The sequence below is a fragment of the Notamacropus eugenii genome, chromosome 5, assembly GCF_028372415.1.
Source record: "Notamacropus eugenii isolate mMacEug1 chromosome 5, mMacEug1.pri_v2, whole genome shotgun sequence".
NCBI classification, from domain to species: domain Eukaryota; kingdom Metazoa; phylum Chordata; class Mammalia; order Diprotodontia; family Macropodidae; genus Notamacropus; species Notamacropus eugenii.
In genome coordinates, this window is record NC_092876.1 from 171,542,168 (window position 1) to 171,559,575 (window position 17,408).

The window sequence follows — 17,408 nt, forward strand, 5'->3', positions numbered from 1 at the left end:
GCTCATTCAACACCCCTCCCTCACCTCCCAAGCTGCCAGCATCAAGCCTGCATTAGTCAACCCAAGGATCAGATACATGGTTTGGGGCTTACAACAAAACCCAACTCCATTCCCCAGGCCTCCCCCTCCTCTCTCCAGTGCCATGGAGATCCCAGTTTTAGACTGCAGAAATTCACTTGAACCACTACAGACAGCTGAGGTGATGGCAGTACTACTGTACAGGCTAAGGAGGGTTGTTGGGGCCAAGACAGATAGCCTATGTCACAATGGGTCAAGGTCTGTGCTACAAAAGATCCCTTCAGGAGAACCAGAAAGCAGGACTGTGTCTGAACTGAAACAGAGACCAATCCTAAAACCCATCCACTCCTCCTCCCAGAGCCTCAGAGACTCAAACTACAGAAATCAATCCCATAACCAGCATGGAAGCTCTCTGAACTGCCAGGGCTAAGCTAGAGAACAGGAACAGAGGGAGCAATAGGCCACGATGTGTGTAAGGTATAGTGATGTGTAGGGGAGGGAAAAGGTTGTTCAGCACTCCACTAAGCCTGAGGGCAAGAACTCAGCTGGGGTCAATTCTTTTCCCCCTAAAAGTGAGTTATGACTTGCCCAGTGTGGGAGAGGGGGAGAGCCTTTGAGACTCAGCCTCCAAGGAAACCATTTTCAGAGGAGAATCAGAAAGTGAGCTATAGAGGAAAATAAAAGGGGGGGAGGGGGGCCAGTGTAAAGACTCAAATTACCAAAGATCTCAGAAAGAAAACTAAAAGACCTGAAATATAAGCAGAAAAATCGATACAGAAAACAATAACAGTAGAAGGAAATATGACCCCTAGATCTAGTAAATTATTTGAGGCATCTTATGAATAAATACTGCAAAACAAAGGAAAATGATCCAACACTTGATCAAACAGAGGAATCTGTATCATGTGAGGTGAATATGAAACCAAAATATACCGTTCCTGAGTGGGTAAAAAGAGAAGTGAGAATTACGAACACAGAATTTAAGCCCAAACAGCAAAAATAATAGACAGAATAGAAAAATTGAAATCTGCAATGGCAGTTCTCACCAAAAAACCAAAAGGGAGAACAATAGATTGGAAATGCAGATACAAAGAAGTATAGGACAATATAGAAAAGAAGCAAAAAAAAATATTAGAAGAAAATATGCTCACTATCCAAACAAAACATAATGATCTCAAAGACAGAATGTGCAGAGACAATCTAAGAATCATCAATCTCTCAGAAGGACATAACAAGACAAAAAACCTTAACACCATAATGCAGGAAATTATATACAGAACTGCCCAGAACTTCCAAACATAGAAAATGAAATATCAATTGAAAGTATTCATTGATCATCTCCAGAAAAAGAAATCCAAGGCTGAAAACTCCAACATAGTGGTTAAATTTAATAATTCAATTCAGAAACAAATTCTGCCAGTGATAAGGAGAACAACTTTTAAATATGGAAGAAAGGAAACTCCAACACAAGACTATTCTGTACCCACCAGAAAACACAGGTGGGAATGGAATAATGTGTTCTGCACAATAATGAGGTTCAGGATGCTCAAGGTGACCCGAAAACTTGAGTTGAACCCCAATAAAAAATGCACATTCAGTAATAAAGAAGCATTTGATACTTTCTTAGAAAGAAAACCAGATCTCAAAAAATTATTGCTCAAGCACCCCAGATCACAAAAATGCAGGAAAGGTGAACAAATGCAGCAGCCAAGGCCAGCAATAGTAACAGAAGAGCAGCAGAGAAACCAGTAAGATATTTCTTTCTAAGTGTGCATTTAGAGATAGGAGTGAAGGCAGAAGTCAAATGGAGATAACAGTGAAGAGGCAAGCTTACATTAATAATGCTCTGCATTATGGAAAGAACCTGATGATGCCCAGCCTACAGATGAATCAATGCTTTGTTTTTGTTGTTTGGGACATTACAAAATGGGAAGGCAAATGAAAGGAAGGGAGGGAAGCAGGGGGGCTGAGGGCAGTGTAGGATATGCATGGGTTAAATCAAGAGCTAATAATGAGGAGGAAAGATAACTCCTGTGATTCTAGTAAGAGCAGAGTCTGCAAGGAAGGGCATGAGGAGGAGGGAGGAAGGATTGAAAAGAACTGGGCAAGGAAGGAGGCCTTGCTACTTCCTAGGTGGAAGGGGTTCCACTGAAGGAGTTTCCTAAGCATGAAGAAAGATGTTTTGTGAAGGGAAACAGGGACCTTGTGCTAGGTGTGGTCTGAGGGATTTGGTACTCGAAAAATACCCCTTGTTCTACTTTGTGGAGGTAGGGAGTTAAAAGTCTTTGAAGCAAGTGGAACCCAAAAGTGTGGGGAAGGCATGGCCCCAGGGAGGAGATTTTTGAGGCAAAGAGAGAAAGGAAGGTAACAAGGGGAGGGTACAGAACAGTGTAAGCCTACATAATCAAGGATGTGGGGGGAGGAGTTCCTAACATAGGGCCATGTCATCTGCAAGAATTGTCTTTGTTTTGGGAGTGAAGCACAGTAAGAGGAATCTGAGGAGAAGTTCAACAAGACAGTGGCAGAAACTGTTCAGAGGAGAGAGCCCAGTACCTTAAAAGTTTTGATACATGAAAAATACAAAGAATAGAAAGAGACTAGATAATTATAGGGGTTATCAATCAGAGAAGGAAGATCTAGAGTAGAGAGAAAAAGAGGATAGCCCCAAGTCAGACTCCAATAGCTGGTTGCCACGACTGCAAGGAGGAGGAACCAGAGCAGTTGAGAAAACTCTTTATTGGTGGCTTAAGCTTTGAAATTATGGATGGTAGCTGAAGAGAACACTTGAAAAATGGGGCACTCTCACAGATTGTGCAGTCCCCAAAGAAAACATTCCAGAGGCTTTGGTTTCATGACTTATACTTGTGTAGAAGAGTTAGATGCAGTAATTTGTGCTTAGCTACATAAGGTTGATAGGCAAATAGTGGAACCACAGAGAACTCTTTCTAGAGAAGATTCTGTAAAACCTAGTGTACATCTAACTATGAAGAAAATTTTCGTCAGTGGTATTAAAGAAGATAGAGAAGAATAAAATTTAAGAGACTACTTTGAAAAGTATGGCAAGATCGAAACTATAGAAGTTATGGAAGATTGACAGAGAGGAAAAAAGAGGATTTGCTTCTAACTTGTATATTACTTGATGTAACTTGATATTCATGATACAGTTGACAAAATTGGGGGCGAAGCCAAGATGGCAGAGTAGAAGGATGCACCTCTAGAAACTTTCCTCCCACAGCCCATAAAATACTTGCAAAAAATAAGTCTAAACAAATTCTAGAGCAGCAGAAGCCACAAAACGACAGAGTGAACGAGATTTTCGGCCCAAGGCAGCCTGGAAGGCCGACAGGAAAGGTCTATCACACTGGGCACAGAGCAGAGCACAGCTCAGCCTTGGCCACACCATGGCAAGGACAGGACTGGGGCAGGCTTCAAGGTGTCACAGGCAGCAGCTGCAGGTCCCAGATCCCTCAACTCACAAATGCCAAAGACAGCTTCAAAGGTCAGTGAGAAAGTTCTTTCACCTAGGTGACATGGGAACGCAACACTCTAGACCAGCCCCAGGCAACTGCAGCTTCCATTGTTGGAGCCCTGGCCTAAAGGCAAAATAGCTGATCTGGATCTCAGCTCTGAGTGGCAGCCCTGGGGTGAGGAGAAGTGCTCGCTGGTGTGGTGAAGCTGGTGGAGGTTCTGGAGAGGGAATCCCATTCACAGACCAGAGTGCAGGCCAGGAGAGGAGTAAACTCCTCCCTTGATTGTGCCACTTTGGAGGAACTGAGAACTTACAGGTCCCCAAAGTATACCCTTCTCTTGATAAAGAACTCAAAAGTCAAGTAACTGGCTGGGAAAATGCCCCCCAAAATGGAAAAAGAATAAGACAATAGAAGGTTACTTTCTTGGTGAGCAGGTATTTTCTTCCATCCTTTCAGATGAGGAAGAACAATGCATACCATCAGAGGAAGACCTAAAAGTCAAGGCTTATGCATCCAAAACCTCCAAAATAAACATGCAATGGTCTTAGACCAGAAAGAGCTCAAAAAGGATTTTGAAAATCAAGTAAGAGAGGTGGAGGAAAAATTGGGAAGAGAAATGAGAGAGATGCAAGAAAATCATGAAAAACAAGTCAACAACTTGCTAAAGGAGACCCAAAAAAATGCTGAAGAAAATAACACCTTTAAAAATAGACAAACACAAATGGGAAAGCAGCCCAAAAAGCCAAGGAGAAGAATGTTTTAAAGAACAGAATTAGCCAAATAGAAAAGGAGGTTCAAGAGCTCACTGAAGAAAATGGTTCTTTAAAATTTAGAATGGAGCAGATGGAAGCTAATGACTTTATGAGAAACCAAGAAATTACAAAACAAAATGAAAAGAATGAAAAAATAGAAGACAATGTGAAATATCTCGTTGGAAAAACAACTGACCTGGAAAATAGAACCAGGAGAAACAATTTAAAAATTATGGGACTACCTGAAAGCCATGATCAAAAAAGAGCCTAGACATCATCTTTCATGAAATTATCAAGGAAAACTGCCCTGATATTCTGGAACCAGAGGGTAAAATAAATATTGAAAGATTTCACTGATCACCTCTTGAAAGAGATCTGAAAAGAAAAACTCCTAGGAATATTGTAGCCAAATTCCAGAGTTCCCAGGTCAAGGAGAAAATATTGCAAGCAGCTTGAAAGAAACAATTTGAGTACTGTGGAAATGCAATCAGGATAACACAGAATCTGGCAGCTTCTACATTAAGGGTTCAAAGGACTTGGAATATGATATTCCAGAAGTCAAACGAACTAGGATTAAAACCAAGAATCACCTACCCAGCAAAACTGAGTATAATACTTCAAGGGAAAAAATGGTCATTCAATGAAAGAGAGGACTTTCAAGAATTCTTGATAAAAAGACCAGAAGTGAATAGAAAGTTTGACTTTCAAACACAAGAATCAAGAGAAGCATGAAAAGGTAAACAGAAAAGAGAAATCATAAGGGACTTACTAAAGCTGAACTGTTTACATTCCTACCTGAGAAGATAATATTTGTAACTCTTGAAACTTTTCTCAGTATTTGGGTAGTGGGAGGGATTACACACACACACACACACACACACACACACACACACACACATATAGGCAGAGGGCACAGGGTGAGTGGAATATGAAAAAGTGATATGTAAAAAAATGAAATTAAGGGGTGAGAGAGGAATATATTGGGAGGAGAAAGGGAGAAATGGAATGGGGCAAATTATCTCTCATAAAAGCACGAAAAAGCTTTTTAAATGGAGGGGAAAAGGGGGAGGTGAGAGGGAAAAAGTGAAGCTCACTCTCATCACATTTGCCTTAAGGAGGGAATAACATGCGCATTCAATTTGGTATGAAAATCTGTCTTACACTACAGGAAAGTAGGGGAGAAGGGGATAAGTAGGGGGTGGGGGAGATGATAGAAGGGAGGGCAAATGAGAGGAGGGGGGTAATTAGAAGTAAACACTTTGGGGGAGAGATAAGGTCAAAAGAGAGAATAGAATAAATGGGGGGCAGGATAGGATGGAGGGAAATACAGTCTTTCACAACATGACTATTATGGAAGTTTTAGCAAAACTACACATATATAGCCTATATGGAATTGCTTGCCTTTTCAGTGGGGATGAGTGGAGAGGGAGGAAGGAAGAGAAGTTAGAACTCAAAGTTTTAGGAACGAATGTTGAGAATTGTTTTTGCATGTAACTAAGAAATAAGAAATACAGGTAATGGGGTATACAAATCTATCTTGTCCTACAAGAAAAGAGAGAAGATGGGGATAAGGGAAGGGAGGGGTGTGATAGAAGGGAGGGTAGATTGGGGGAAGGGGTAATCAGAATGCATGGTATTTTGGTGTGGGGGAAGGGGGAGATGGGGAGAAAATTTGAAACTCAAAATCTTGTGGAAATGAATGCTGAAAATTAAAAATAAATAAATAAATTGGGGAAAAAAAGAAATATCATACTATTAATGGGCATAACTGTGAAGTGAAAAAGGCCCTTTCAAAGAAAGAGATGCATCCTGATGGCTCACAAAGAGGCTGTGAAGGTGACTAAGGCCATTTTTATGGGTGGAGGAGAAAACCTTGAAGCTGGTGGAGGAAACTTTGGTGGAAGAGGTGGTGGTGGTGGTGGTGATGGTGGTGGCAGCAGAAGCAGTTATGGAGATGGAAATGGTGGATATAATGGATTTGGTGGCAATGGTGGCAACTATATAGGCGGTCCTGGTTGAGGGGATTATGATGGTGGTGGTGGACCTGGATATGGAAACTAAGGTGGTAGATATAGTGGTAGTGGAGGAGGATATGATGGTTACAATGAAGAAAGAAATTTTGTTGGTGTTAACCTTGGTGGCAGTAGGAACTATAATGATTTTGGAAATTATAATGGGCAACAGCAATCAAATTATGGAGACATTAAAGGAGGTAGTTTTGGTGGAAGAAACTCAGGCAGCCCTTATGGATCTGGTGATGGAAGTGGTGGATATGGTAGCAGAAGGTTCTAAAAACTCAACAGAAGAGGGCTACAGTTCTTAGCAGGAGAGAGAACAAGGATTTTTCAGGAAAGCTGCAGGATACTTTCAGACAGTTGTCCCAAATGCATTAGAGGAACTGTAAAAATCTGCCACAGAAGGAACAATGATCCATAATCAGAGAATAATGATGCATAGTCACTGCAGCTTAAACAGGAAACTCTTCTTGTTCAAGACTGTCATAGCCAGTTCACAAAAAGTGCAGCTATTGATTAATGCAATATAGTGTCAATTAGATATACATTCCTGGAGTCATTTATCTGTTGTGGCTTTGTCTTTTCTTTTTATTTTTTTTACAACAAGTATATTACCCTATAAATTGTGATAGTGATATCAGGAATAAAAAGTTAAGAAATGATGAACTTTTCAAAAAAAAAAGAAAGAAAAGAAAAAGAGGATAGATACTGAAGAGAGTGAGAGAAACCCTCTCTGAAAAGGGGTGCAAAAATGAAATTTTTAAAACTAATGAACAGAACTAGTTGAAGGGAAGGAGAGGAAGAGGGAATCTTCTTGACTAACTAAAAAGAATAAAAGGGGGAGAGAATCAAATAACCAGATAAAAGCAAGAATAAAAAGAGCTAATAAACAAAACTCCCAGGGAACAGAAGGAAAGAATTGGAGATAGATGGAAAGGAGCAATTGGGAATAAGTCCACCTTAAAAGAAAATAAGCTAAAGTGACTGAAGGAACATTTAGAGACTTTACAATATTTACAGTTGAAAAGGTGGAAGTGGAATCATAGCTTAAAAAGAAAACTATATTAAAGACAGACAAAAAATAAACACAACTCTCATAACTTTAATGTAACTAAACTATAAAGATCAAACTTGATTAAAATGAAGAGATATGAGAAGACATCCCCAACCCTCCTCTTTGGAGGTGGGAAGTCCACAGGTATTATACCTTGCATGTTTTCAGACTTTTTCAATGTATTGATAAGTTATGATTATTTGTTTTCCTATTTTAAAAAATATTTTTGTTATATGCAATGACTCTCTGGGAGTGAGGAGACAAAGGATACTGGAGATAACTATGATGATGTAAGAAACAAAAGATATCTATAATAACTTTTTTTTAATATATTAATATCTGACCTTCTAGGAATCTGGATTAAGCTTAGCTCAAAGATCTTGCCAGTATGAAGTGCCATTGATACGCATTGAGCTACTAGTTTTGACAATGACTTTGAGCCAGACATATTGACTTACTTGTTGGCATTTCATCTCCCATCTCCATGCCTTTACCCTGGTGGTCCCCCATTCCTGAACTGCTCTACATTCTTATCTCCACCTCTTTAAATTTCCTGATTTCCTAAAAGATTCAGCTCAAAAACCACTTTACACAGAAGGCCTTTTCTAGTCTCCCCAGTTGCTAGAGCCTTCTCTAAGTTTACTTTCTATCTATTCTACATCCTGTATGTACTTTTTTGTGTAGTAATTTTTTCATTAGACTGTAAGTCTTGAAGTCAGTTTTTGCCCTTCTTTGTCTCCTGAGGTCTTACTCAGCACAGTGCTGGAATATAGTATGCAAGTAATAAATATTTATTCATTGACTGACTGGTTGATCATAGAATAAATCAAACACATGAACTACCATATGCCAATGTGTGAAATTTTTTTTTACATATGAATGAATATGTTCAAGAGTGAATAGCTCTACAATCTTTAGACAAAAAAAACAAGAGCAGTTTTGGGTTTTATCCATGTAACTCTACTTCAAGTCAAGATAAGACGCTGCACCATCCACCACATTCTTCTACCCATTTTCCAAAGGAATGTCTCTTAAGGCTTGAACAGAGGGAGTTTAAGGACAAGGAGTCACATAAGGGCAGAGAAAAGGATAAATAAAGGTCAGGAAGGCTGATATGCCTTCGTTCCCAGAGATACATTTACCAGCCTAACAATATGGCTAAACCATATTGTGTTGCGCAGGATTGAATGCCAGACTAAGGCTCTATTAAACATTATTTTGATGAGCCAAGAAAAAAAAGCATTTCTTATACACACAAAATCTTAGAATTGGAAGGGAGGTTAGAAATTATCTAGTCAGACTTTTCTTTTTTACCGATAATGAAATTAAAGCCCCAAAAGATAAAATTTCATACAATAAGTATGGATAGGTGTAGTGCCAATGCAATATTCACAGCTCCTACAGCAGCCATGAATATCCCAGAGCAATTCTGAATCCCTAAATACAACAGACTCTCCACATGGAAGACAGAACCAAAACATTTATTCAGACACCAGAAAGCCAAATCCATCACAGTAACAAAAAACTATACACAATAATAATGCAGAGAACAACACCATCCCCAAGTCTAGCTCTACTAGCTTCCCACAAACCAGCTCCATCAAACAAATCACAAACAGGCTCCCTTACACAAAATCCTAAACAAGCTCTTTCACTCACCCTGACCAGAAGCCTGCATCCTGCCTAGCTCTGACTACTCTCATGACTAACTTCCTCTCAGCTCTGCTCTGGCTCTGCCTCTTCCTGTTCCACCCATTCAGCTAACTTCTCCCACCACAGACTCCATGTGACTCAGACTTCTATGTGACCCAGGCAGGTCACATGGGCCTATTAATGAATGGGAAAGATCTCCTCATTTAAATTACCCTTACAATAGGCAAGCTTTTTCACTTGTTTGGGAAATAAGAATGCTGAATTTTGTTTTTGTTATTGTTGTTTCATCTAGACCTATGATTTCTTTGGTATATGAAACCCCCTCTATCAAAATGCCCTCTATTGGCAGCTGTTCTTGTTCTGGTAACCTACTTTCATTGGGAATAGGTTCAAGAGGGAACAATACATATATATCTACAAGTGTATAAAAGTCTTTCAAATTCCGAAAGAAATAGAATACTAAGGGGATAGGGAGTGGGGAAAGGATAAGGGAGGAATCTCTAGAGGAGAGGGTGAAGAAAGAGGTTGAGGGGGGTATTGAAGGAGATTTAGATTTATGGGAGTGGGAGGATAAAGGAGGGATCCTGGGAGGGAGGGGTAGGTCCAGTAATAGGAAGCAAAGGTAGCAGGCAGAAGGGAAGGAGAGTCAGGAGGGATAGGAAATAAGAGTAACACACAAAACAAAGATCAGGAGTAGAATTTGTAGGGAAAGTATATGTTTATATAAGTATATATGTATTATGTATGTATGTTTATCTAAGTATATGCGTTAAGTATAAATGTATGTGTATCTAAATATATCCATGTTTAATTGTAGCCTGGGGGGAAGAAAGGGGAAAAAACAAACTAAAAAATATAGAGCAGAGAACAAAAGAAAACTTAAAAGGACACAAAGATGTACAGCTCTCAACATAACACATGGTATTTATTACATATGCTTTCTTGAGATGAAAATTTATTGCTATATATTTGGAATCCTCTCTTGCATTCTGCTTCCACATGACATTTTTTCTTTTCTTATTTTGTATTTAAATGTTAATATTTAAGTTTGTAATGTTTCTTTTTCTTTTCTTGTATATTTAAGTTTTAGAAATTTTTTTTTTTAATTTAAAAAAAGAAGTGAAGCTAAAACCGCGATGAAAACAATGTACAAATTGGTCTTCATGACACGAAAGAAAGATCTCAACAGGCTATTGGGACAAATCTAGTAAGAATTTATAGACTTCAACTTCACAAATACAAGATAAAGGAGACTTAGCTAGCCAGCATTCATTTGGAAAAGTTCTGAGGCTTTTGATAGATTTTAAGTGGCCCAGTGGATAGAGGACTAGGCCTGTAGTCAGGAAGACCTGAGTTCAAATCTAGCCTCAGACACTTACTAGCTATGTAACTCTGGGCAAGTCACTTAATCTCTCTTTGCCTTAATCCATTTGGAGAAGGAAATGGAAAATTGCTCCCTTGTGTTTGCCATGAAAACCTCATGGACAGCATGGTCCATGGAGTTCAGACACAGATGAACAACAGCAACAAAGCTTGGTAAAATACAAAAAAAAGCTATAGCAATCTTGGAGTGTTAAAAGGTGCATAATAGCATTCAGGGCCAAAGAAGTTATTGTCCTCTCCTACTCTGATCAAAGCAAATTGGTTCTGGAATCAAAATATTAGAACATCAATAAGGTAAAGAGAGCCTAGAGGAGGAGGATCTTAATGGTGGCGGGCCTTGAGATCATGTTAAATAGGGATCAGTTGAAGGATCTGGGGATATTTAGCTTGGATAATAAAAGACTAATGATAGCAATCTTCAAGTAGAGGAGAAAATGACATGTGGACATGTTTGCTTATTGCCAGAGACCAAGAGCAATAAGTGGAAGTTTCAGAGACAGATTTAGACATGTGAAAAATGCTTCATGATATTGTTTAGAAGACTTTTAATTATTAGTCTGTTTAAACCTAACTTTATGTGACTAGAGATTGTTTGAACCAAAAATGTGATCCTGACCTTAGTAACTCTCTAAGAATGCTGGAGATAAATTTAAAAAATGTCTTTCTTTCTAGAACTATTTCAGATTTAGGGGTTTGTTATTGAAAACAATAGGCATGATGTTAGGGAAAATAGTTACAGAGCCAAGGGTATAATGGGCTACCTTTGGAAGTAATGGGATTTCCATGTAAGTCTTGAAGCACATTGTAGAAATGGTCTTTATTTTGATGCAAGTTGGAGTAGTCTGCATCTTAGGTTCCTTCCAAATCTGATATTCTGTAATTCTTTGCTATGCTTTTTGGGAAATACTACACTATAGATTGTGAGGAGAAAGCCAAGAATTAAGAGATATGGTTCTCACCATCAACAACCTCTTAGGAGGAGCATGACCACAGCACTATTAAACAACAAAGTGTAGTCACAATGAAGTGACAAGGAAACTGACATAAAGACACTTCTGCAATCCTTTCAGAGTTGTGCTTCATTCAGCTATATGCCTTGCACTCATCTAGTTGTACCTATGCCTCTTGGCCCTGCTAATTGTATACTGGAAGAAATTGAGGTAACAGCTTCTCTTTGGATTAATCGCTGCATTCTTCCAGAGGATAGTTTAAATATGTTGCTTGTTTGGGGGATGATTAATTAAACATTACTTTTTTAATATTTTTTTTCCAATTACATGTAAAAATTTTTAACATTCTTTATGTTTAATTTTGAGCTCTAAATTCTCTGTCTCTCTGTCTCTGTCTCTGTCTCTGTCTCTGTCTCTGTCTCTCTCTCTCTCTCTCTCTCTCTTTCTCTCTCTCTCTCCTTTCCCCCCTCATTGAGAAGGCAAGAGATTTGATATAGGTTATACATATGCAATCATGCAAAACATGTTTTCATATTAGTCATGTTGTAAAAGAAAACACTTATTAGATATTTATTAGCTGTATGACCCTGGTCAGTTCACTTAGTCCTCTTTGCATCAGTTTCCCTATCTGTAAAATGACCTAGAGAAGGAAATGGCAAACCATTCCAGGTATCTTTGCCAAGAAAATCCCAAAAGGGGTCACAAAAAAATTGGTCATAACTGAAAGGACTGAACAACAACAAGAAAGTAAATACAGACAAAAAAAAGAAAAGAGAAAGGTTTTTTTTGTTTTTTAAGTATGTCTTGAGCTGCAGAGAGACACCATTAGTTTTTTCTCTGGAGGTGGATAGCATTTTCCATCATGAATCCTTGAAATTGTGTTAGATCCCTATTTTGCTGAGAATAGCTAAGCCATGCACAGTTGATCATTTTATGACATTACTGTTACTGTATACATTGTTCTCATTCTCATTCATGTTCACTTCACTTTGCATCAGTTTATTTAAATCTTTCCATGTTTTTCTGAAAGCATCTTGTTTGTCATTTCTTTCTTTTTTTTAATGTAAATAATAAAGCCTTTATTTTTTGTTAAGAACACCATTCTGAAAATAAACATATGTGCCCATGCTTTGCAACCTTCTTAATTTGTATTCTTAAATAGTCATTTATGGTACACATTGTCTTAAAAATTCTTTTTTTAAATACCTTTTTAAAAAGGTATTCTTTTTAAGTATGCAATTGTCAGCAGGGGAGTAGAGAGAAAGGGGGAAGTACATTATAAAACACACACTAATACATTTAATAAATGTATATTATCTATCAAAAGTGAGCTTCTTAATTAATAAAATTACTTGTCATTTCTTATAGCACAATAGTAGTTCATTACAGTCATATATCATAGCTTGTTTAGCCATTCCCCAATTGATGGGCATCCCCTCAATTTCCAATTCTTTACCATCACAAAAAGAACTGCTATAAATACTTTCATATATAGGTCCTTTTCCTTTTTTTTTTTTTTTATCTCTTTGAAATGCAGACCTTGTAATGCTATTGCTGCATCAAAGAGTACACACAGTTTTATAGCCTTTCAGGCATAGTTCCAAATTGCTCTCCAGAACTACTGAACTAATTTCCTACTCCACCAACTGTGCATTAGTGTCCCAATTTCCCCACATGCCCTTCAACATTTGTCATTTGCCTTTTTTTGTCACATTAGCCAATCTCATAGGTGTGGGGTGGAACGGTAGAGTTGTTTCAACTTGCATTCCTCTAATCAATAGTGATTTGGAACATTTTTTTATATGACTATAGATAGCTTTGCTTTCTTCATTTGAAAACTGCCTGTTCATATCCTTTGACTATTTCTCAATTGGGGAATGATGTATTCTTATAAATTTGACTCAGTTCTCTATATATTTGATAAATGAGGCTTTAATAAGGAAAAACTTGCTGTAAAAAAAATTTTGGTCAATTTTCTGCTTTCCTTCTAGGCATGGCTGCAATGGTTTTGTTTGTGCAAAATCTTTTTAATTCAATGTAATCAAAATTGTCCATTTTACATCCTTTAATGCTTCCTATCTCTTGTTTGATCATAAATTCTTCCCTTATCCAGAGAACTAAACGATAAACTATTCCATGCTCCCCCTAATTTGCTAATAATATCACCCTTTATGTCTAAATCAAGTATTCATTTTTGAGCTTATTTTAGTACACAGTGTGAGATGTAGGTCTAGACATAGTTTCTGCCAAACCAGTTTCCAGTCTTCCCAGTAGTTTATGTCAAATAATGAGTTCTTGTTCCAAAAGATTGAGTCTTTGGGTTTATCCAACACTAAATTACTATGGTAATTTATTACTGTGTATTATGTACCTAATCTATTCCACTGATCCACCACTCTATTTCTTAGCCAATACCAGATTGTTTTGAGAATGACCACTTTGTAATACAATTTGAGATCTGATACAGCTAAGCCACCTTCCTTCACATTTTTTCATCAATTGTCTTAATATTCTTGACCTGCTGTTCTTCCAGATACTTTCATTATTATTTTCTAATTTTTTGGTAGTTTGATATTGCAGTGAATAAATAAATTTTGTAGAATTGTCATTTTTATTATATTGGTTTGGCCTACAAATGAATAATTAATATTTTTCTAATTGTTTAGGTCTAACTTGATTTGTGTGAAAAGTATTTTATAACTATGTTCATGTAGTTTCCAGGTTTGTCTTGGCAGGTAGACTTCCCAAGTATTTTATATTGTCTACAATTATTTTAAATAGAATTTCTCTTTCTATGTCTTGCTGCTGGACTTCATTGGTAATGTATAAAAATACTTATGATTTATGTGGGTTTATTTCACATCCTGCAACTTGGATAAAGTTGTTAATTATTTCAACTAGTTCTTCATTGTTTCTCCAGGATTCTCCAAATATACCATCATATCATCTGCAAAGAATGATAGCTTTGTTTCCTTATTGCCTGTCCTAATTCCTTTCATTTTGTTTCTTTCTTTTATTGCTATAGCTAGCATTTCTAGTACAATACTGTATCAAAAGTGGTGACAATGGGCATCTTTGCTTCACCCCTGATCTTACTGAGAAAGCTTCTAGCTTATTCCCATTACAGATAATGCTGCTAATGGTTTTAGATAGATATTACTTATCATTTTAAGGAACACTCCATTTATTCCTATGTTTTCAAGTGTTTCTAGCTTTGTCTGCATCTATTAAGATAATCATATGATTTCTGTTGGTTTTGGTACATATATATGTTTAGTATTAGTATTACTTCATTTTCTTTGGTGCTTTTTAGCAAGATGTAGTTTCCCTGCTTATCTCTTTTAATTAGATCTATTTTTGCTTTTGCTTTGTCTGAGATCAGGATTGCTACCTCTGCTTTTTTTTTTTTACTTCAGCTGGAGTATAATAGATTCTGCTCCTGCTCCTTACCTTTATTCTGCATGTGTATCCCTCTGCTTCAAGTGTGTTTCCTGTAAATACATTTTAAGACTCTGTTCTTAATCTACTCTGCTATACAATTCTGTCCAATACTAAATTGCTATCCACTAGCAGGAATGGGAATCCTGGTCACAGTTCCAGGGAAGAAAAGAATGTTTCTGAAATGGGTAATGCAACACAGTCCTGATCCTAGTGCTAGAAAAAGATCCCCTGTAAGCTCTGACTCCCTTAACATCTGTAGGCTGAGGGTTCCCAAAACCATGGCTGCTGATGCCTATGCCCTCCAACACCTGCTGCTGACTTGCCTTGAAGCCTGCCCTAGACTTCACTCCACTCTCACCTTTGTGAGACAGACTTTTCCCACCAACCTAGGTTATCTTGGGCTGAAAAATTGTTTTAACCTGTCCTTTTGTTGTTTCTGCCACTCAAAAATTCATTTTGAAGAAGCATTTTTAATATTGGTTGGAGGAAAATTTGGGAGAACTCAGGTGAGTCACTGCCTTTACTCTGCCATCTTGTCTCAGCCCACCAATTAAACAGATGTTAGCACATTAATATTATGCACTCACAAATGGCAGCAAAGATTGACAAATGTGGACTATGTAGAAATATAGGAAAATCTATATTGAAATAATTTAAAGTAAAAATAGTAGAACTTAGAATATTATGTATATACTAATTACACTTGGATACAAAAATGTACGTGTGCAACCAATAAGCAAAGAGGAATCTACAATTAGGAATTTTTTGGTTGTTGATGTTCAGGGGTATGGGTTTTTTTCTATTTTTAAAGTTGATTTTAAATATTTTGGAGGGAGAAAACAAATCTGGCTCCTGTCAGCCTGGATAGGAATACATCCAGGTGAATACCTAAGAGATTTCTTGATAATCATCTGGCTCTAGAGAGCCAATCACCTCAAGATATCTAGGTTGGACCTGTGCCAGGCTAGAAACAACTCATTCTCTAAAGCAATAGTAGTTTCTTATTTTTTTCATCATGTTCTCTTATCAGGAAAAAAAAAAAGAATTTGCGCATACTCTCTCAATCTGTGTATGTTTATTTGACACTGGGACTCCAATGGGCCCCTGCCAAGGATTCCTGGACTCCCCAGCTTTACAGTGATTATCAATAGTAACTGTTGCTGTTTCCCACCCAGGCTGATGTCTTTGTTTTTCTTGACCTCATTAAAGGGGCCATGCCCTGGCTACTTCTTAAACTGGCCTATTCAATGAATGGGCGTTGCCCTAAGTGAGTATCTGCAAAGACCTTGGCCTAAAGGACTCAAGGTTTTCCAGGGCATCCTGGGCCATCTCCAGTCATCCTGACGAATATCAGGTCACTGGATTCAGATGGCGTTGGAAGAGAAGTGAGGCCAGTGACCTGCACAGCCCTCCCTCCCTCAAAACAAAGTCAAGTGCAAGTCATGTCATCATTTCTCTGATGGCACGGTCTTCTTCAGCAATGAGGGACGAACACAACAACATGTACTACTATACAAGCACATCATGCACATCATAAAACATACCTAGGAGAAGACATTTAAAAAGAATCAAATAAATATAAACAATATTCTCAAAATATTTTTATTTGACAATACAAAAATTCTTTGAGTGTGTGTTTTGATCTTCCTTGTCACCATAGTAACTTTCTATAGTCAGAGGGTTTTTTTTCTGTTGTTTGATCATTTTCCCAGCCTATTACTTGACTTTTAACTCTTTGTTAAAGTAGGGCTTTGATTCCAGGGTAGACAGTGCACTATTTCAAGCTTCAGGGGTGTTGTGTAGCTTTTTTCAGAGATACTTCTAGGGACCTGTAAGTTTTCAGTTCTTCCAAGATGGTATGACCTAAGGAGAGGTGTTACTGCTCTCCGGGCCAGCGCTCTTGTCTGTGAGCTACCACAAGCACTCTTTTCTGCCCTGTAACTGTGAGCAGAGTCCACCCTCCACTGTGGTCAAAAGCTCTGCTATGCTCGTGCTCCTCCTCACCATGGAACTGCCATCCAGGATTGTGACCTGGATCTGAGTGTGGGCAAAGCAACAGAGTCCTGCCTCAGTGCTATAAAAAGATCCATGTAATCTCCTTCTGACCATCTGTGGGCTGAGAGCTCTGGAAGCAGCAAGGGCTGCTGCTGATTCAGCTACTCTCAAGGGCTGCTCCTGGTTTCCTGGGCCTGGGACTGTACTGGAACAGCCTGCACTGGCCTGCACTCCATTCTCACCCAGGTACAACAGATCCTTTCTGCTGACCTTTCAAGTTGTGTTTGGTGTCTGTGAACTGAGAGATCTGAAAACCATCACTGTTGCCAGTGATTCATTCACCTCAAGGGCCTGCTCCTTGTTTGCTGGGGCCTGGTCTGCACTGACCTGCATTCCTCTCTCACCTGAGTACACAAGACCTTTCCTACAGATCTTCCAAGATGACTTGGGCTGGAACTTGTTTCACTCATCATTTTGTGGGCTCTGCTGCTCTAAAATTTGTTTAGAGTCATTTTTAAAGGTATTTGGAGGGATTTGGGGAAGAGTTCAGGCATGTCCCTGCCTTTACTGTGCCATCTTGGCTCCATCTCTCCTCTCCCAGTTGTTAATTCTCTACTTCTGGGGTCCTCTCTGAAGTTGCTTTTTATGTATTTTGTATTTATTTTACAATTATTCAT

The 17,408-nt window shown here is 38.3% G+C and overlaps 2 pseudogenes; both read left to right on the top strand.

Annotated features, from left to right (window-relative positions):
- Positions 1-1,716: 1,716 nt before the first annotated feature.
- On the top strand, positions 1,717-3,304 carry LOC140507755 (heterogeneous nuclear ribonucleoprotein A3 pseudogene; annotated as a pseudogene).
- Positions 3,305-5,967: 2,663 nt separating this feature from the next.
- Positions 5,968-6,629, top strand: LOC140507756 (heterogeneous nuclear ribonucleoproteins A2/B1-like; annotated as a pseudogene).
- The last annotated feature ends 10,779 nt before the right edge of the window (positions 6,630-17,408 follow it).